A 23,728-nucleotide genomic window follows, 5' to 3' on the forward strand; every position below is an offset into this window, starting at 1 on the left:
TTCTTAACCTGATTTTTGGGTTCATATGGCTGTTAGAAAGTAAATCATACGGTGCATTTCTTCTTTTGCTACGGCCATTTGAAAATACCCAGTTTTACTGATTTTCCAATTTTTCATCAATTTTTACCCATTTTTGGGCTATTATCATGAGAAAAATTAGTTTCACAATTAGACTTTTTTTTATACTTTCACTAAAGAAGTGAGTCAATCTGAATAGATTTAATTTGAAAAAAAACTAGAGTTTAAAACTAGTGTTAATATAAGAAAGTTTTATAAAATTTTGTTGCTTTTCGTGTCAAAAATTTTGTAAATTTGTGATTTTTCTTCTTTTTTGGGGGGAATAAAATGCATACTATTTCAACTTCTTTGTTATAAATGATTGAAAAAAAAATATCTTAGAAGTTTGAAAAGAAAAAAATGATATCATTGGGATGTAAACATTTTGATAAAATCATTTCAATGTGATCTGCACCCAATTTCAACATTTTGGCTGATGACACTGACCGAATTGGTTATAAAATTTGAAAATTTTATTCCTCAAAAAGTACTTATTGTAAGTACACAATTTTTTTCACAGAGTTTAGTTTGGTTAAAGTATTTTTAAATTCATTGATATTTTCTACTTGTATCACATGTTTTGGAAATAATTCCCGAACAAGATTTCAACGAGACTGAAACATCAGAAGAATACATCCTTAATGACAGACAAAATTATTAAGCTTACGTAATTTGTGTAAAAGCTAATAATGCTCTGTGTTGAAGGCCGTACCTTGACCTATATTGGTTTACTTTTATAAATTGTAACTTGGATGGAGAGTTGTCTCATTGGCACTCATACCACATCTTCCTATATCTATATATAAGTTCCTATGGCAGTGCTAATTATAGACTTGGTTGTCTTTATAAATGTATAGACCATTCTTATGTTTTGGGTTATCTATGAAATTAAAAGGAGTTGATTACAGATCTTTGGTTTAAATTTTCACACTTTTTCTGTTACAAGTTGTATATATATATATATATAGAAAATCAATGCAATCACCTTCACTTATGCATTAAATTAGTGTTGTTCAGGAATTGGTTTTTGTGAAATGTTTAAGGGGACTAGTTATTTTTCTGCAACCGGTGTTTACATTGATTTGTGAATTTTTTTATCACACCTTGGTATTTTGTTCTTCACATCAAAATATAAAAAAAAAATACTGGTCATCAATATAATAAATACAAAAATCAGATACCCTGCTTCCCTCATCAATTTTATAGAAGTCTTGTCTGAAAACCAGAAAATACATTTGACATTTAACTAACATCACCAGAGTAAGGTTATTGTGACAAATATTCAAAAAAATACAAGGCATGATAATAAACAGAAATATTGGTGGATTGTTAAATTTCTGTATCTTTTTTGATAATAAAAAATTGACACAACAGAAATATTGAATATTCACAAAATAAGTTCGCATACCCTTCCAGCGGTTACAAGTCAGGAAAGTGTACAATGATAATTACTGTTACTTCATGTTTTATGTTTATTTATGTTTTAAAATGTTTTCTTCTCAATATGACAGAGACAGAAGGTTAATTGGGATTAAAAAATCTAACTACAACCGGCAGACAGAATTTTTTGTTTTTGCTGTGTCCAGTTCTGGTATTATACCCTTTACCCTAACTGTCCTCAATTTGAATTTTTTAACGAATACTCTAACCATATTAGTATTGAAAAGGCTATATAACATAAAATCAACTCACTTATTGTTATGCTTCATAAGAACTATTTAGGACATAAGATTAGATATGTAGCCCAATATAACACAGCATTTCACCACCCAACTGTCTGTCTCTCTCCTCTGATGTTATGTATTGGGTGGTCTGGGTCTGCACAAGAAATACCATTGCCATGACTGATAAAAATTTTATACAAATGAAATATCTGTTTTCCTGGATCTGTGGGGAAAAAATCAATGCTATGATTAGAAACACCTTAAAACAGTATAGGAAGTACACCCTTATGCATTGCCCTTTTGCTTTTTATGTTAAATTCAATTTCAAGCAGGCAGTCTTAAGGGCATCCAATAGTTTCAAGGGAATTAACATAATGCATGCCAATCAATCCCTGATAGGATTTGATAGGATCCAATTTTCTGTCAGCATAAAAAAATAGTTTAACAAGTTTTATAGTAACAAGAAAAGTCAATATCAATGTGTGTCAAATTTCATTTCAAGGTTCAGATAGCGCAAAAATCCAGTTTTACCAAAAAAATAGATGGAAATAGTGGTTATTAAGAAGAGAATGTATGCCAATATTAAAGTACAAAATTAAAATAGGTAGGGCCAATTTTCCATAAATTTATTACACACTGAACAGCTGTACTTTGAGGTTTCTACAACATTATATGGTATTTCTAAACATTTATTAACCAGATTATAAATGCTTTATGTGACTTGCTTTAAAGTTCGGATGATATATTGGATATTTGGGAGATAAATAAAAAGGGCACAAAAACTAAAACCAAAGTTATGAAGGATGCATGTATAGGTAATATGTCTCGTTTTTCAGATATAAATTGAATCAGTTTTGTCACATCAAAAATCATGAATAATTTCAAAATTATTGTACAGTTTTCTTAAACTATAACCATTCACCCGAATAACAGTTTGATTTTATGAATAAATGTGAAATTATTAAAAGCGATTAAAATGTTAATAAAGGGATGTTTTGCGGGTATGTAAATGAAACAGCAGCCAAAACAAACAAAAAACATCTAGATGTCAACATATGGTCTTCAACAATACACGAGTGTGTACAGTTCTGACATAAAAAGCTCTAAATTGACTCGAGTCCTTAAATTAAGCCATAAAAAATTCAACATTCTGCAATAACTATACCCGAGATGTTTCTCACTAGGAACATAAACAGAATAAAAGAGATAGATATTTATGATACACATTTTTTTTTTAGTTTTGAAGCAATAATTATTATTTAAAGGTAGATCTTTATAAGCAACATATAAAAAAAAACTTGGCAAATGTCGCGGATAACCTTGCAGGAATAATAAGTGGGAGTGTCGAAATTTTCTGCAACAACGTTGTGCATTTTCACGCTAACGTTGAGGTTACCAAAGGGGATGCAATTTTAAGGATGAATTGTGATTTATCTTCCAATCACGGTGACAAATATTCTTTATTTGCTATTTGGAGAAAGTATGACAAAAGACAGTAAAGGATGTATTCTTCTGATGTTTCAGTCTCGTTGAAATCTCGTTCTAGAATTATTTCCAAAACATGTGATATAAGTGGAAAATATCAATTAATTTAAAAAAATATCATAATCAAACTTAACTCTGTGAAAAAAATTGTGTATTTACAATAAGTAGTTTTTGGGTAATAAATTTGAATTTATTACCAATCAAGTCAGTCTCATTAGTCAAAATGTTGAGAAAATGGGTGAGGGGTACAAGAAATGATTTACCAGAAACATGTGCATCCCATATCAATTTTTTCTTTTCAAATTTCTTAGATATGTTTTTTTTTAATCATTTATAACATAAAAAGTTGAAATATTATACTTTTTGTTCTAAAAACAGATAAAAATCCAAAATTTTATAAAACTTCCTTATAGAACACCTACCTATAGTTTTTTTAAAGTTGAATTTACTCAGATTGATCCACTTCATTTTTATTGAAAGTAAAAAAAAAATGTAATTGGGGAACTTTGATTTTTTTTCCTGAAAATAGCCCAAAAATGGGTAAAAATTGATAAAAAATGGGAAAATCATCAGAATTGAGTACTTTCAAATAGCTGAAGCAAAACAGAAGTGCACCACCATATGATTTTTTCTTCAATTAATTTTTTACAGTCATATAAACCCAAAAATCAGGTTAAGAAAAAAAAATTTAAATGTAGAAATTTTTGGCTCCTCAGAGGTGTACATCATTAATGTAGAAAAATTAGAAAAAATACATAATAAGAAACTCTTGATTTCCACATTTTAAGGGCCGCCCGCCCGCCTGCCCGCCCGCCGCACATCCACTAATCAATAACCGATTTTTCTTTCGAAAATCAGGTTGAAATTAAAATAAAATACGAGAACTGAATTTGAGCTCCCCGAACGCAAGACTTGAAGTTGTACATTTTACATTTTGTATCTATAGTTTACAACAATGAGAAAAACACAATCATACTGTATTGTCGAAAACAAGTTTTGATGTACCCTAGTGTATCTTTTGGGCTCATTTTGTGTATGACATGTACTGCTGTAATGATATGATTTTAAGCGTGTTTTTATTGTAAATTAGAATATTGGAAGTAGAACAAGTAAAATGAAAACTTGTGTCTTATTATATTTCTGCCACATATATATTTCAAATATAAATATCTGCTTTTTGTGTATATATTTTATTTACTGGTATGGTTTAGAGCAACAGTATTTTTTGCAGGACCAGATGATGTTCTTGAATGTCTAATTATATAACAGCTTCTGCTGTTGATTTTATCTAAATCTAATGTGGGGCCAATTTTAGTAGTAAGTGAACCTACTCCTTTGTTAACAAGCATATTGGAGACGATTTATGAAATTTTTATGAATGATTTTGCATAATTTAATCAAAAAGGTATATATATATTGCTTACATGAACCAATAAGTTTTTTTATTTTAGAAAATTTATGCTTAAAGAGGTTTGGGTCAAAGCTCTGAATAAGGGTTGGTTAAATTAATTCAAAACAGTTTTGGACCTTATAAAATTATAACTTAAATATATTTACTCACAAGTGGCATTTTTTCTCCTTGCTCTTCCTGTTGGTATTCATGTTCATAGGTTGGGTCCTTGTTCTGAAAAACACATGATTCTTCCATGTAATTACTATGACATTATTGAGTAAAATAATTACCGGTTAATATATCCTAGGTGGTCGAGTGGTCCAGCGTTTACAGGTCTAACATTGTTGGGCTGTTATTTAGACGAATAATTGTCGAAATCCGGATATGGTGTACTAACTTTTTTGCGGTTTTTATCCAACGCAATCATAGGTTTGAACGTTGTTTTCAATTTAGACTTGTTTATATTTTTTCGTTTGGGCTTGTATTATATTTGCCTTTGGGTCTATATGATCCGTTCATCCTATTTCGACTCTTCAAAATTCAAGAGTCTATCCTAAATTGAGGTAAATTATATGGCCTTCCAAATACCGTTTCGATTCCTAACATCACTGAAGAGACATTAATTGTCGAAATCCGGATATGGTGTACTAATTTTTGCGGTATACCATCTTTTCCGCAAGTTTTCTTTTTGGTATTAAATTAATAGTTAAGATCCATTTCGTTACATCTAGTGATCCGTTTATTTGGCAATCGCCAATGGCAGTCAGCAGGGTTTAAGAACATCCGTTGTTCGACCTGCTAGTCAAATGCGTTTTGTTAAAATATACTTTTTCATTTTTTTGGTCTTTTTGGAAAATGTTGTTTGTGCTGTATTTAGACCCCTCTACCAAGAAATTTGTTTTGCATGCACACCTATAAAAATTGCGGATTTTATCCAACGCAATCATAGGTTTGTACGTTGTTTTCAGAAGAGGGACAAAAGATACCAGAGAGACAGTCAACCTCATAGATCGAAAACAAACTGACAACGACATGGCCAAAAATAAAAAGACAAACAGACAAATAATAGTACAGATGACACAACATAGAAAACTATAGACTAAGCAACACAAACCCCACCAAAACCTGGGGGTGATCTCAGGTGCTCCGGAAGGGTAAGCAGATCCTGCTCCACATGTGGCACCCGTCGTGTTGGTTATGTTATTACAAATCAGGTAAATAATCTAATTCGGTAGGTCACATTCGTGAAAAGGGAAGGGTAATGTAGTTACGACATAAGGAACATATCCGATATCATCTGTGAAACGGTTATTCCATAACGGTCAACCAACTCGTGATGGCGTCCGTAAAATTTACGAAGGAATGATTTCAACTTCACCATTTGGAACTCTTGGTTTAATAACTTCCTTGTGAGAAGCAATCCTCTATCCAGGAAATCATGATAGGAAATACAAACCCGGGAATATCGTATCAATTGGGAGATATGTACTCCGTATGCAGGCGCTGCTGGAATGTTGCTACATAGAAATGGAAAGTTCAAGCTGAAATCATCTCTTTTGTCGTAAAGTTTTGTTTTCAACCGACCCTCATTGTCAATTTCTAGATGTACGTCAAGATATGAGGCAGACTTAACTGTATCTGTAGTATCCTTTATCTCTAGTTCGATGGGATAGATTCGTTCAACATAGTCACCAAATTTTGTATTATTTAGACTTGTTTTTTTTTCGTTTGGGCTTGTATTATATTTGCCTTCGGATTTATATGATACGTTCATCCTATTTCGACTCTTCAAAATTCAAGAGTCTATCCTAAATTGAGGTAAATTATATATGGCCTTCCAAATACCGTTTCGATTCCTAACATCACTGAAGAGACATTAATTGTCGAAATTCGGATATGGTGTACTAATTTTTGCGGTATACCATCTTTTCCGCAAGTTTTCTGTTTGGTATTAAATTAATAGTTAAGATCCATTTTGTTACATCTAGTGATCCGCTTATTTGGCAATCGCCAATGGCAGTCAGCAGGGTTTAAGAACATCCGTTGTTCGACCTGCTAGTCAAATGCGTTTTGTTAAAATCTACTTTTTCACTATTTTGGTCTTTTGGAAAATGTTATTTGTGCTGTATTTAAACCCCTCTACCAAGAAATTTGTTTTGCATGCACACCTATAAAAATTGCGATTTTTTGCTAACGCAATCATAGGTTTGAACATTGTTTTCAAAAATAGGAAAAAAGATACCACAGGGACAGTCAAACTCATAGATCGAAAAACAAACTGACAACGCCATCGCCAAAAATAAAAAGACAAACAGACAAATAATAGTACAGATGACACAACAGAGAAAACTATAGACTAAGCAACACGAACCCCACCAAAATCTGGGGGTGATCTCAGGTGCTCCGGAAGGGTAAGCAGATCCTGCTCCACAAGTGGCACCCGTCGTGTTGCTTATGTTATTACAAATCAGGTAAATAGTCTAATTTGGTAGGTCACATTCGTGAAAAGGGAAGGGTAATGTAGTTACGACATAAGGAACATATCCAATGTCATCTGTGAAACGGTTATTCCATAACGGTCAACCAACTCGTGATGGCGTCCATAAAATTCACGAAGGGATGATTTCAACTTCACCATTTGGAACTCTTGGTTTAATAACTTCCTTGTGAGCAGCAATCCTCTATCAAGGAAGTCATGATAGGAAATACAAGCCCGGGAATATCGTATCAATTGGGAGATATATACTCCGTATGCAGGCGCTGCTGGAATGTTGCTACATAGAAATGGAAAGTTCAAGCTGAAATCATCTCTTTTGTCGTAAAGTTTTGTTTTCAACCGACCCTCATTGTCAATTTCTAGATGTAAGTCAAGATATGAGGCAGACTTAACTGTATCTGTAGTATCCTTTATCTCTAGTTCGATGGGATAGATTCGTTCAACATAGTCACCAAATTTTGTATTATTTAGACTTGTTTTTTTTTTTGTTTGGGCTTGTATTATATTTGCCTTCGGACTTATATGATCCGTTCATCCTATTTCGACTCTTCAAAATTCAAGAGTCTATCCTAAATTGAGGTAAATTATATGGCCTTCCAAATACCGTTTCGATTCCTGACATCACTGAAGAGACATTAATTGTCGAAATCCGGATATGGTGTACTAATTTTTGCGGTATACCAACTTTTCCGCAAGTTTTCTGTTTGGTATTAAATTAATAGTTAAGATTCAATTGGTTACATCTAATGATCCGTTTATTTGGCAATCGCCAATGGCAGTCAGCAGGGTTTAAGAACATCCGTTGTTCGACCTGCTAGTCAAATGCGTATTGTTAAAATATACTTTTTAACTTTTCTGGTCTTTTGGAAAATGTTGTTTGTGCTGTATTTAGACCCCTCTACCAAGAAAATTTGTTTTGCATGCACACCTATAAAAATTGCGGTTTTTATCCAACGCAATCATAGGTTTGAACGTTGTTTTCAATTTAGACTTGTTTATATTTTTTCGTTTGGGCTTGTATTATATTTGTCTTCGGGTTTATATGATCCGTTTATCCTATTTCGACTCTTCAAAATTCAAGAGTCTATCCTAAATTGAGGTAAATTATATGGCCTTCCAAATACCGTTTCGATTCCTTACATCACTGAAGAGACATTAATTGTCGAAATCCGGATATGGTGTACTAATTTTTGCGGTATACCATCTTTTCCGCAAGTTTTCTTTTTGGTATTAAAATAATAGTTAAGATCCATTTTGTTACATCTAGTGATCTGTTTATTTGGCAATCGCCAATGGCAGTCAGCAGGATTTAAGAACATCCGTTTTTCGACCTGCTAGTCAAATTCGTTTTGTTAAAATATACTTTTTTACTTTTCTGGTCTTTTGGAAAATGTTGTTTGTGCTGTATTTAGACCCCTCTACCAAGAAAATTTGTTTTGCATGCACAACTATAAAAATTGCGGTTTTTATCCAACGCAATCATAGGTTTGAACGTTGTATTCAATTTAGACTTGTTTATATTTTTTCGATTGGGCTTGTATTATATTTGCCTTCGGGTTTATATGATCCGTTCATCCTATTTCGACTCTTCAAAATTCAAATAAATTGTTATAATATTCGAATTAGCTCTCGCCGCGATATAGCCTTTCTGTGTTAATGCGGCGTAAAGCAAACAACAATCAATCAATCAATCAAAATTCAAAAGTCTATCGTAAATTGAGGTAAATTATATGGCCTACCAAATACCGTTTCGATTCCTAACATCACTGAAGAGACATTAATTGTCGAAATCCGGATATGGTGTACTAATTTTTGCGGTATACCATCTTTTCCGCAAGTTTTCTGTTTAGTATTACTGTGAAAGTACTTTTATTCGTTGGGTACCAATTTTCGTGGTTTTCGTGGATGGCTTTAACCACGAATTTAAGTGTCCAACGAAATATAAGTACTGTTCTCCTAATCAGGACATGGAGAGATGTCCCCATTACTGTAAGTTTGACTACATAGAATATCAGCAAGCGCACTATGACCTGAAGATGAAACTTCAAACAGGATTCTGTCAATGTAATCTTTTAAAAAGCTAAACTGAACTACTTTTAACCTTTCAATTCTTGCGAAAAATTATTTTTGATCGATAAAAGTCAGACTTCCGGTGATGATATGCGATGATCAAGTGTTTATTTTATATCATCATAAATTCTCATACGAAAAAATAAATAATTTCAAAAGAATTGATTCTACAAGTCAACGTACATTTGTAGCTTTTTTATGTACCGGTAACCGTTTTCCTTAAGCGACATATTTATGGCCCAATCAACACCTTTGGTGACGCTTAATCTGTAAATCAAACAATCACGGGTTAATAAGTGTCATCACTTCTGATTAAACGTGTGCAACAATGAAAATGTTTACTTTGCAATTTCATTTAAATGAGAAATTTGGAATAAAAGATTATTCGGTTTATTTCAGAAAGCAGTCATCTTATCAAAATTGTGATGAATATTGTCAGTAATAAAAGACGAACGAGTAAATAGTTATCAATCCCAATAAATACAAAGTTGAAGAGCATTGAGGACCAAATAATTCCAAAAAGTTGTGCCAAATACGGCTAAGGTATTCTATTCCTGGGATAAGAAAATCCTTAGTTTTTCGAAAAATTCAAAGTTTTGTCAACAGGAAAATTATATAAATGACCATATAATTGATATTCATGTCAACACCGAAGTGCTGACTACTGGGCTGGTGATACCCTCGGGGACGAAACAACCACCAGCAGTGGCATCGACCCAGTGGTGTAAATAGTTATCAAAGGTACCAGGATTATAATTTAATACGCCAGACGCGCGTTTCGTCTACATAAGACTCATCAGTGACGCTCAGATCAAAATAGTTATAAATCCCAACAAATACAAAGTTGAAGAGCATTGAGGACGAAATAATTCCAAAAAGTTGTGCCAAATACGGCTAAGGTAATCTATTCCTGGGATAAGAAAATCCTTAGTTTTTCGAAAAATTCAAAGTTTTGTCAACAGGAAATTTATATAAATGACCATATAATTGATATTCATGTCAACACCGAAGTGCTGACAACTGGGCTGTTGATACCCTCGGGGACGAAACGTCCACCAGCAGTGGCATCGACCCAGTGGTGTAAATAGTTATCAAAGGTACCAGGATTATAATTTAATACGCGAGACGCGCGTTTCGTCTACATAAGACTCATCAGTGACGCTCAGATCAAAATAGTTATGAAGCCCAACAAATACAATGTTGAAGAGGATTGAGGACCAAATAATTCCAAAATGTTGTGCCAAATACGGCTAAGGTAATCTATTCCTGGGATAAGAAAATCCTTTGTTTTTCGAAAAATTTCAAAGTTTTGTCAACAGGAAATTTATATAAATGACCATATAATTGATATTCATGTCAACACCGAAGTGCTGACAACTGGGCTGGTGATACCATCGGGGACGAAACGTCCACCAGCAGTGGCATCGACCCAGTGGTGTAAATAGTTATCAAAGGTACCAGGTTTATAATTTAATACGCGAGACGCGCGTTTCGTCTACATAAGACTCATCAGTGACCCTCAGATCAAAATAGTTATCAATCCCAACAAATACAAAGTTAAAGAGCATTGAAGACCAAATAATATCAAAAAATTGTGCCAAATATGGCTAAGGTAATCTATTCCTGGGATGAGAAAATCCTTAGTTTTTCGAAAAATTCAAAGTTTTGTCAACAGGAAATTTATATAAATGACCATATAATTGATATTCATGTCAACACCGAAGTGCGGACAACTGGGCTTGTGATACCCTCGGGGACGAAACGTCCACCAGCAGTGGCATCGACCCAGTGGTGTAAATAGTTATCAAAGGTACCAGGATTATAATTTAATACGCCAGACGCGCGTTTCGTCTACATAAGACTCATCAGTGACGCTCAGATCAAAATAGTTATAAATCCCAACAAATACAATGTTGACGAGGATTGAGGACCAAATAATTCCAAAATGTTGTGCTAAATCCGGCTAAGGTAATCTATTCCTGGGATAAGAAAATCCTTAGTTTTTCGAAAAATTCCAAAGTTTTGTCAACAGGAAATTTATATAAATGACCATATAATTGATATTCATGTCAACACCGAAGTGCTGACTACTGGGCTGGTGATACCCCGGGGACGAAACGTCCACCAGCAGTGACATCGACCCAGTGGTGTAAATAGTTATCAAAGGTACCAGGATTATAATTTAATACGCGAGACGCGCGTTTCGTCTACATAAGACTCATCAGTGACGCTCAGATAAAAATAGTTATAAATCCCAACAAATATAAAGTTGAAGAGGATTGAGGACCAAATAATTCCAAAATGTTGTGCCAAATACGGCTAAGGTAATCTATTCCTGGGATAAGAAAATCCTTTGTTCTTCGAAAAATTCAAAGTTTTGTCAACAGGAAATTTATATAAATGACCATATAATTGATATTCATGTCAACAACAAAGTGCTGACTACTGGGCTGGTGAAACCCTCGGGGACGAAACGTCCACCAGCAGTGGCATCGACCCAGTGGTGTAAATAGTTATCAAAGGTACCAGGATTATAATTTAATACGCCAGACGCACGTTTCGTCTACATAAGACTCATCAGTGACGCTCAGATAAAAATAGTTATAAATCCCAACAAATATAAAGTTGAAGAGGATTGAGGACCAAATAATTCCAAAATGTTGTGCCAAATACGACTAAGGTAATCTATTCCTGGGATAAGAAAATCCTTAGTTTTTCGAAAAATTCAAAGTTTTGTCAACAGGAAATTTATATAAATGACCATATAATTGATATTCATGTCAACACCGAAGTGCTGACAACTGGGCTGGTGATACCATCGGGGACGAAACGTCCACCAGCAGTGGCATCGACCCAGTGGTGTAAATAGTTATCAAAGGTACCAGAATTATAATTTAATACGCGAGACGCGCGTTTCGTCTACATAAGACTCATCAGTGCCCTCAGATCAAAATAGTTATCAATCCCAACAAATACAAAGTAAAAGAGCATTGAAGACCAAATAATTCCAAAAAATTGTGCCAAATATGGCTAAGATAATCTATTCCTGGGATGAGAAAATCCTTAGTTTTTCGAAAAATTCAAAGTTTTGTCAACAGGAAATTTATATAAATGACCATATAATTGATATTCATGTCAACACCGAAGTGCTGACAACTGGGCTGGTGATACCATCGGGGACGAAACGTCCACCAGCAGTGGCATCGACCCAGTGGTGTAAATAGTTATCAAAGGTACCAGGATTATAATTTAATACGCGAGACGCGCGTTTCGTCTACATAAGACTCATCTGTGACGCTCAGATCAAAATAGTTATAAATCCCAACAAATACAATGTTGAAGAGCATTGAGGACCAAATAATTCCAAAATGTTGTGCCAAATACGGCTAAGGTAATCTATTCCTGGGATAAGAAAATCCTTAGTTTTTCGAAAAATTCAAAGTTTTGTCAACAGGAAATTTATATAAATGACCATATAATTGATATTCATGTCAACAACAAAGTGCTGACTACTGGGCTGGTGATACCCTCGGGGACGAAACGTCCACCAGCAATGGCATCGACCCAGTGGTGTAAATAGTTATCAAAGGTACCAGGATTATAATTTAATACGCCAGACGCGCGTTTCGTCTACATAAGACTCATCAGTGACGCTCAGATCAAAATAGTTATAAATCACAACAAATATAAAGTTGAAGAGGATTGAGGACCAAATAATTCCAAAATGTTGTGCCAAATACGGCTAAGGTAATCTATTCCTGGGATAAGAAAATCCTTAGTTTTTCGAAAAATTCAAAGTTTTGTCAACAGGAAATGTATATAAATGACCATATAATTGATATTCATGTCAACAACAAAGTGCTGACTACTGGGCTGGTGATACCCTCGGGGACGAAACGTCCACCAGCAATTGCATCGACCCAGTGGTGTAAATAGTTATCAAAGGTACCAGGATTATAATTTAATACGCCAGACGCGTGTTTCGTCTACATAAGACTCATCAGTGACGCTCAGATCAAAATAGTTATAAATCACAACAAATATAAAGTTGAAGAGGATTGAGGACCAAATAATTCCAAAATGTTGTGCCAAATACGGCTAAGGTAATCTATTCCTGGGATAAGAAAATCCTTAGTTTTTCGAAAAATTCAAAGTTTTGTCAACAGGAAATTTATATAAATGACCATATAATTGATATTCATGTCAACACCAAAGTGCTGACAACTGGGCTGGTGATACCCTCGGGAACGAAACGTCCACCAGCAGTGGCATCGACCCAGTGGTGTAAATAGTTATCAAAGGTACCAGGATTATAATTTAATACGCCAGACGCGCGTTTCGTCTACATAAGACTCATCAGTGACGCTCAGATCAAAATAGTTATAAATCCCAACAAATACAAAGTTGAAGAGCATTGAGGACCAAATAATTCCAAAACGTTGTGCCAAATACGGCTAAGGTAATCTATTCCTGGGAAAAGAAAATCCTTAGTTTTTTCGTAAAATTCAAAGTTTTGTCAACAGGAAATTTATATAAATGACCATATAATTGATATTCATGTCAACACCGAAGTGCTGACAACTGGGCTGGTGATACCATCGGGGACGAAACGTCCACCAGCAGTGGCATCGACCCAGTGGTGTAAATAGTTATCAAAGGTACCAGGATTATAATTTAATACGACAGACGCGCGTTTCGTCTACATAAGACTCATCAGTGACGCTCAGATCAAAATAGTTATAAATCCCAACAAATACAATGTTGAAGAGGATTGAGGACCAAATAATTCCAAAATGTTGTGCCAAATACGGCTAAGGTAATCTTATCCTGGGATAAGAAAATCCTTAGTTTTTTGAAATATTCAAAGTTTTGTCAACAGGAAATTTATATAAATGACCATATAATTGATATTCATGTCAACACCGAAGTGCTGACTACTGGGCTGGTGATACCCTCGGGGACGAAACGTCCACCAGCAGTGGCATCGACCCAGTGGTGTAAATAGTTATCAAAGGTACCAGGATTATAATTTAATACGCTAGACGCGCGTTTCGTCTACATAAGACTCATCAGTGACGCTCAGATCAAAATAGTTATAAATCCCAACAAATACAAAGTTGAAGAGCATTGAGGACCAAATAATTCCAAAAAGTTGTGCCAAATACGGCTAAGGTAATCTATTCCTGGGATAAGAAAATCCTTAGTTTTTCGAAAAATTCAAAGTTTTGTCAACAGGAAATTTATATAAATGACCATATAATTGATATTCATGTCAACATGGAAGTGCTGACTACTGGGCTGGTGATACCCTCGGGGACGAAACGTCCACCAGCAGTGGCATCGACCCAGTGGTGTTAATAGTCATCAAAGGTACCAGGATTATAATTTAATGCGCCAGACGCGCGTTTCGTCTACATAAGACTCATCAGTGACGCTTAGATCAAAATAGTTATAAATCCCAACAAATACAATGTTGAAGAGCATTGAGGACCAAATAATTCCAAAATGTTGTGCCAAATACGGCTAAGGTAATCTATTCCTGGGATAAGAAAATCCTTAGTTTTTCGAAAAATTCAAAGTTTTGTCAACAGGAAATTTATATAAATGACCATATAATTGATATTCATGTCAACACCGAAGTGCTGACTACTGGGTTGGTGATACTCTGGGGACGAAACGTCCACCAGCAGTGGCATCGACCCAGTGGTGTAAATAGTTATCAAAGGTACCAGGATTATAATTTAATACGCCAGACGCGCGTTTCGTCTACATAAGGCTCATCAGTGACGCTCAGATCAAAATAGTTATAAATCCCAACAAATACAAAGTTGAAGAGCATTGAGGACCAAATAATTCCAAAAAGTTGTGCCAAATACGGCTAAGGTAATTTATTCCTGGGATAAGAAAATCCTTAGTTTTTCGAAAAATTCAAAGTTTTGTCAACAGGAAATTTATATAAATGACCATATAATTGATATTCATGTCAACACCGAAGTGCTGACTACTGGGCTGGTGATACCCTCGGGGACGAAACGTCCACCAGTAGTGGCATCGACCCAGTGGTGTAAATAGTTATCAAAGGTACCAGGATTATAATTTAATACGCGAGACGCGCGTTTCGTCTACATAAGAGTCATCAGTGACGCTCAGATCAAAATAGTTATAAATCCCAACAAATACAAAGTTGAAGAGCATTGAGGACCAAATAACTCCAAAAAATTGTGCCAAATACGGCTGAGGTAATCTATTCCTGGGACAATAAAATCCTTAGTTTTTCGAAAAAATCCAAAGTTTTGTCAACAGGAAATTTACATAAATGACCATATAATTGATATTCATGTCAACACCGAAGTGCTGACAACTGGGCTGGTGATACCCTTGGGGACGAAACGTCCACCAGCAGTGGCATCGACCCAGTGGTGTAAATAGTTATCAAAGGTACCAGGATTATAAATTAATACGCCAGACGCGCGTTTCGTCTACATAAGACTCATCAGAGACGCTCAGATCAAAATAGTTATAAATCCCAACAAATACAAAGTTGAAGAGCATTGAGGACCAAATAACTCCAAAAAGTTGTGCCAAATACGGCTGAGGTAATCTATTCCTGGGATAAGAAAATCCTTAGTTTTTCCAAAAATTCAAAGTTTTGTCAACAGGAAATTTATATAAATGACCATATAATTGATATTCATGTCAACACCGAAGTGCTGACTACTGGGCTGGTGATACCCTCGGGGACGAAACGTCCACCAGCAGTGGCATCGACCCAGTGGTGCAAATAGATATCAAAGGTACCAGGATTATAATTTTATACGCCAGACGCGCGTTTCGTCTACATAAGACTCATCAGTGACGCTCAGATCAAAATAGTTATAAATCCCAACAAATACAAAGTTGAAGAGCATTGAGGACCAAATAATTCCAAAACGTTGTGCCAAATACGGCTAAGGTAATCTATTCCTGGGAAAAGAAAATCCTTAGTTTTTTCGTAAAATTCAAAGTTTTGTCAACAGGAAATTATATAAATGACCATATAATTGATATTCATGTCAACACCGAAGTGCTGACTACTGGGCTGGTGATACCCTCGGGAAAAAAAATGCTAAAGAAAGATTTGAAAGTGATTTAGACCACATTATTCTAAATAATCTATCGAATACAAAAACTTATTGGAAAATAATGAAAATGTTTATCAAGTCTAACAATGGATCAATTAACATCCCCCCACTCAAAAATATTAAATATATTGAAAAAAATAGACGAAAGTGCATATGAAGATGAAGAAAAATGTGAGCTATTGAACAAGTATTTTAATTTAATCTCCAAATTAGATGAGGAAAATATCAACTTACCACAATTTGAAACTAAATCTGACAAGAAAATTTGTGACCTACATGTCACTGTTCGAGAAATTATAGATATAATTAATATTCTTGATCCAAATAAAGCCTCGGGACCAGATGTGATTAGCCACAGGATGCTCCAGATCTGTCCAGATAAAGTTGGAATACCTCTTCAAATTATTTTTAACAAGTCCCTCAGTCAATGTGTATATCCAACCAGCTGGAAAATTGCAAATGTAATAGCCATTTTCAAAAAGGGGGACTCATCTTTGCCATCTAATTACAGACCTATATCTCTAATTAGCTGCGTGGGGAAAGTTATGGAACGAGTTGTGTTTAAATATGTATATAATCATCTCTTTAATAACAAACTTATCTATGAATACCAATCAGGTTTTTTTCCAAAACATTCAACAGTGCATCAATTATTAGAAATTCATGATTGTATCTTAAATGCACTAGAAACAAAAGAAATTTGCTGTTTTGTTTTTTGTGATTTTTCGAAGGCTTTTGACAAAGTGTGGCATATTGATTTACTACATAAAATGAAAGCATACGGCATTGAGGGAAATCTGTTAAATTGGTTCACTAGCTACCTTTATCAAAGAAAACAAAAGGTTATCATTAATCAATCACTCTCTACTTTTTGCAATGTTTCAGCTGGTGTACCCCAAGGATCAGTTCTTTGTCCTTTATTGTTTATCATATATATTAACGATATTGCTGAACAGTTAACTTCTTTATGCAGACTATTTGCAGATGACACTTCATTCAGTTACTCGGGTCATGACGAGGAACTTATACAATCAGTAGTTCGTCGTGACCTGAGACACCTGGATGAATGGTCAAGAAAGTGGCTTATGTCTTTCAATCCTGAAAAAAAACCAGAAATAATGATTCTCTCAAATAATGAGATACAAGACCTAAATTTTAATAAAAACAATAAAAAAAAAATACCAATTGTGCTATCTCATAAGCATCTAGGGGTTACATTTAGAAGTGACGCAAAATGGAACAACCATGTTGAAAATATATTAAATAGTGTTAAAAAGCATCTGAATATACAGCGAAAGCTCAAATATCAACTTAGCCGACACAATTTGGAAAAAAATACATCTAGTATTTATTAGACCAATTTTCGAATATGCAACTGAAGTATGGGGCAATTGCGGAAAAGGTTATTCAATTAAATTAGAACAGCTACAACTTGAAGCTGCACGAATTGTAACAGGTTTACCTGTTTTCACACATTCTGAGACTGTCTTAAAAATGGTTGGTTGAGAAACTTTTGCATCAAACGAGTTTGAATTACATCCTATGTAATTTTGGTACACAGTACATGCACTGAAATGGTTGTTGCAGATACTTCAGTCTTATTTTCAAATATAGTTTAAGTAAAATATCTTGAATATTGTTTATAACAACAAAAAGAATGTGTGAAAACAGATAAACCTGTTACAATTCGTGCAGCTTCAAGTTTTTGGCACGTGATATTCCGGGTACATGAAAAAAAAGAGTATTCGGTACTCAAAGGAATGGTACGCAGTATTCAGAAATTAACGTGTTAATACTCGATACGCCGGAATCATAATTGTTTCTGTTTATGCCTCCACCCACCGGAGGCGGCATTAATAGTTACCTTTGACCACCCGTCCGTCCGACCTGGTTTTGGTTTCTGCGCTTAAAACCGAAGAAAAAAGTCGAAGACGATTATGAAAAGTTTATAGAGGGATAAATGCAGTAAAAAAATATTACTTAAGAAATAATTCCTTCATGTCATGCTGTATGCTCATTTTAACATGGGTAGGCATTATATTTGTCTATATTTTACACTGAGCGTTATTTCGATTTTAATAGGACAAATACAGTATTTTTATAGGTCGAAGCGCACGAGAATACCTTAAAAATGTTTGGCTGTTCTTGTCTCCTCCCCATGGAGTCTGTACATTACATTTTCATATTTAATTAGTTTAAAAACTAAAAGCAGGGTAAATATATGTTGTTTGATAAACAATACATAATAAAAGTTTATGTAAGCTGCTAAAATATATATACTTTATTAGAATAACAATGAAAATAACGAGAATATAAACAGTAAATTTATGCGCATGTGTCAAACATATTTTGTGCTAATTAGGACACGGCATTGGTTTATGTTTACAAAGCGGCTGCGTAATAAGTTATGCTCTTTAAGTCCATTGGTCAATATGCACATCAACAAAATAAAAGAAAGTTTTGTTTAATTGCTATATTATAAAATTGAGAATGGAAATGAGGAATATGTCAAAGAGACAACAACCCGACCAAAGAGCAGATAACAGCCGAAGGCACCCGTAATATGATAAAGACGCATTTATACAATTAACAAAATTGGAGCTGGGACGACTTTTAAACATATCCGTTTATTTTGGAAAAATCAATAGAAAGAAATATGTGAATGTAAGCAAATGACAATGCACTTCTGGGTAATAATAAGGACGGCTGGATCGTGATGGGGCTTCATCGAAAGAAAAGTCCATGAGCCCGGTAGCAGAACTCTGAACAACGGCTGATTTTCTTTCCACGCCGGCTTCGCTGGGCACTGCGAATTCTCTATGACGTCAAGGAACAACGTCACAGCGGAAAACAACATCGGCTTTGTGCCGACCCTTGGCAGTCAAAGGTACCGTGGCTGTTTCTGCATCGGCCAAATCGGCCCTATGGCAGAAAGGAGGCTAAAGGCAGACGTGTTGTGTTATATTTGATTTTTTTTAACCATTTAATTGTGATATTAGATTTATTAAAACATCGTTGGACACGATAACAAGTTTTTTAAACTCGTTTCTCACTTTGATCACAAACGATAGAGGTATTTATGATACACATGATTTTTTTTCCGAAAACAATATTACCGATTTATGGGTAGCCTTATATAAGCAATATTTATACATCTAAAAAATGTCGCCGATAACTTGCAGATAATTGGCGGTAGACTGTGATCCCGCTATGTATAATCACCTTGTTCTATACATATGAAATATGTAATATGCACATTTATCTAGACAGGAGAACCAGTCTAATAATTGGTGGTAGACGTCAAAATTGTCTGCCAGCGACGTCGTGCGTTTTAGCGCTAACGTTGAGGTTACCAAGGGGGGACGCAATTTTTAGGATAAATCGCGATTTATCTTCGAATCCAACACGGTGACATATATTTTTTATTTGAGATTTGGAGAAAGCATGACAAAATGCAGTTAATGTAGAAAAATGAGAAAAATGACATTTTCAGAACCACTCGATTTCCATATTTTTTGGTTAAAAAATATGACACTTTGAGCATCTTGTCCGCAATGTCAAGCAAGGCTTGAATAATTATATAGTCATTCTTGTAGGGATTTATTTTTTTCCTTATTGTCACTTATCACAGCTTCAGATTGAACCCAATCTTATTAATTTACGACGAGGAATATCTACTCCAAAATTTTTATAACATTGCCTAACTTTTTTACAAAATTGCACAAATCCCAAATTTTCAGCCTCAATTTTCTCGAAAACAAGCACAGTGACCTATGTTTTATTTGGTGTTTTTTATAACTCGCCAAGGCCTACAACATATTTCAAAATTATAAAAATGACATTACATGCCAGCTTTTGCTTATGGTAGAAGCATCGAATTGGAATAAAGAACGATAACTCTCTCTACATGATCAATCTAAAAAGTTTCGCCACTCTCGTTAAATCTCGTACGATTTTTTTTTATTTTTTTTTCGAAGTTGATCAAGTCAAGTTATCTAACTCTTAAAAATATTTTTTTTCTTTTTTTTCCTTATATTTATTAAATAAATACTTTATTCTTGATTGGATCCAAATATAAAGTCAATTCTTCAAATAATGAAAACGAAATTAGCATTGGAATATCCGTCAGGACATTGTCAGGACATTAGTTTAACCCTTATATTTTTAATGGCTGCCAGATTCTCGTTTAATCGCGATCTTGAAAAACCGGGACAAAATGGAATAAATTCGATGTTAAATACGACACGAATTTTTGTTTTGTTTACGAAAACAAGAATTTAGAAATTTTAGTAACTTGTATAGTTTATTTAAATTTTATTGTAAAACGGAAATAACCGAAGTTTGGACAACAACATCTTACGCCATGTTTCATCGTCTGCTTCATCTTTCCATTATCAGTGACAAATTTCCTAAATAACCACAGGTACTTCACTTAAAAGTTACAATATCATAATTTATGATAACATTTTTAGTGTAAAAGTTCCGTCCAGCCATGGGGACACAGAAAAACCCTCTGCAAGCAATAAATTTCAGGAAAAACGTAGCCGGAGGTAGTAAAATCCGGGGCTCTGCTTCTGCCCTGGTTGACCATGACTACTATTATTCATCTGCTACAGAATTTCCCATATCAAGTTACAATGATAATGAAGTTGGTTATACTGTTGAATGTGATCACGGTTATTCCTGTAGCTCACAGACAAATGCAGGTGAAATTCAAAACTTAACAAAAGTTTTATTTTAAACAAAAAAAATATATTCAAATTCACTATCTGTAGACTGTACTTCCTTTGACAAACTCTCAACAAATCTTGTCATTAATTATGACACATATATATCTACCTTAAACAGTGCCAGGAGATGTTTTTTTTTTTCACTCTCTAAGTTTAATCATAAAACAGCTGTAAAAGGAGACTTGAGTCTGAGTGATACATTTATAGGTACATATATATTGTATGCACCCATATTGTCCAAAATAGGATTTTATGGGAAGATGGAGTTATGATAACCCATGATAATACCATGACTTTTGATAGGTATAGAGCATGTTACTTGGAAGTATGTGGGCTACATCCTTTGAAATTCAAGCTGCCGACACATTATTTGGATGCAATATAAATAATTGCCTCCCGCAGTCGCCTGTATATTTTATGCGTCAGTTTAAACCTGATCAAAACATTTTCCCTCTACTGAATACTTTTATTAGGTGCACATTTCAACCTTTTAAAACAATAAACACTTATGGCTATAATGTCACAGTACCCAAATTGCACCGAGTACCCAATTTGCACCTATTCAACAAAAATAACTGCGGAAATCTTACAAGTTTTCTTTGAGACTAAACAATTTGTATTGTTATGATTTTACATTATACATGTCTTTCAACATCGGTTAATATATTTAAATATAGACAAATCGTTCACAATGAGAATATATCAACAGATGAAACATTCCCGGGAAAAAGTAAATCTACGAAAACGTCAGTGTTGTCACCATGAGAAGTTATCTAATTATCATCTTTTAAAAATGTAAGCAACTTCACAACTACAAGTTAATTTTCAGGACCAAAATAAAATAAAGAACAAACAAAAAAGCAATAAAATGCTTCGCCAAGCACAGCCTAATACAACCGCAGATGTAGATATAGCATATAAAAAACACCAAATTTTTTTATGTCAGTTGAAATCAAACATATTTTAATTTTGGACCCTTCAAACTTTAATATGGACAAATTTGAAAACAGGTATCATGTGAGCCCGAACATTTCTATTCAGCAGCAGTCTCCAACTACACATCTCCTTAATTTTATATGATAGTCCCACAAAAATGGTGAAAAATTATGTGTACATTTAATTTTTTTTCTAGATTCTCTCATGTCATACATGTGAAAGCGGTACCTTTTTGGTCACTATTTATGTGTTGCGTCTAAATATGAATTGTAACACTTTATATAGTGACTGACCAGGTCAAACAAATACTTCTCAAGAAACATGCAGAGAAAAAAGACAACTTGGAACAGCACCAGCCATGCCAGACTATGTATGAATAAAACTCAGATCGGAATAGCATGGACGATATGTTAGTTATATGTCCTTGTGAATAGTAAGGAAAGCTATCAATAATTCTGCAGATAACGCAATTTTATCAGGTTTATCGTTACATTTTCTGTTCAAATTTTCACACAATCAGTGAATCGTTCAAAAAGGCTAAACTAACTTTTTATTACTGAAAGTTTCAAACAATGACAAGTGTTTCATTCATGAAATAACTCGTGCGTTTCTGCGAAAAAAAATCATGTGCAATTTTGTGAATTAAAGGGAAAGAAGATCCTTTTGCGGTGCACTCGCGCATGTCAATTGCGAACTGACCCAATATATTTTCTTTATCATGACCAGTTCACTGATACTGACGTCGACATTATCAAGAAGTACACATCAAAGGAAAAATGCACAAATTACCGATAAAATAATTTACACACCCTGTTTCGTGTGTATCTCCTGCCATATCAGTATTTGTTGCATTTATATATAAATGAGAAATAATCAATGTAAAAATGGTAAATTTTTGGAGAAATAATCAATGTAAAAATGGTAAATTTTTGGAGAAAAAACCCAAAAATTATGGAAAAAACAACCCAAAAAATGTTGTTTTTGACCACTGACTCCTAAACTTTTGGTACCGTATGATAACCCCCATAATCATGATAATCAATTCTAACCTTCCTTTTGTGTATTGAAGTTGAGCCTTCTGGTACAATTTCATACATTGTCATAGAGATCCATTTACTTAAACTAAAGTTATTGTCCGGAAACCAAATGTGTCTTCGGACAACAACAGCGACCTGATTGCAATACTCGAAAGCAAATTTTTGACATATTCCCCATTTCCATTCTGAATTTTATTTTGCCGTCGTATAAAAACTTGAAAAGTAAGCTAATAAAACAAAATGCAAAAATTACATAAAACTGACTCTGAATTAGTACACGAAATTGATGTTAAACCCACAAACAGAAGATGATCAGGAATACATTTATACTGCTGAGCAGTGTTCTCCCATCAAATTTTAAATAGCATCCTAGAAAATAGCAAAATCTTTAGATTACCAACTTAACAATCCTATTTATGGTTCCTTATGCTTAGATCAAAATGAAAAGCCTGATCAAAACATTATTCTAAACAGGCTCACTGCAAATTCAAACTCTTCTTTTAACAATCAGAATGATCCTCTTGCTGATCACATATATATGAGATGCAGGAAACTGGGAATACAATATGAACATCCAGCTAATTTAGAAAGTAAAAATAATTCAGTCAACAAACAGAAAGCGTTGTTTGCAATACTAAATAAAAAAAACAGCTACAACTTTTAGATATTGATGAAAAAGATATTTCAAATCCTCCACCTTTTCATGAAAATCGACAAAAAATTAATTTAATAAAGTTA

This window comes from Mytilus californianus, unplaced genomic scaffold, assembly GCF_021869535.1.
Source record: "Mytilus californianus isolate M0D057914Y unplaced genomic scaffold, xbMytCali1.0.p SCAF_10, whole genome shotgun sequence".
Lineage (NCBI taxonomy): Eukaryota > Metazoa > Mollusca > Bivalvia > Mytilida > Mytilidae > Mytilus > Mytilus californianus.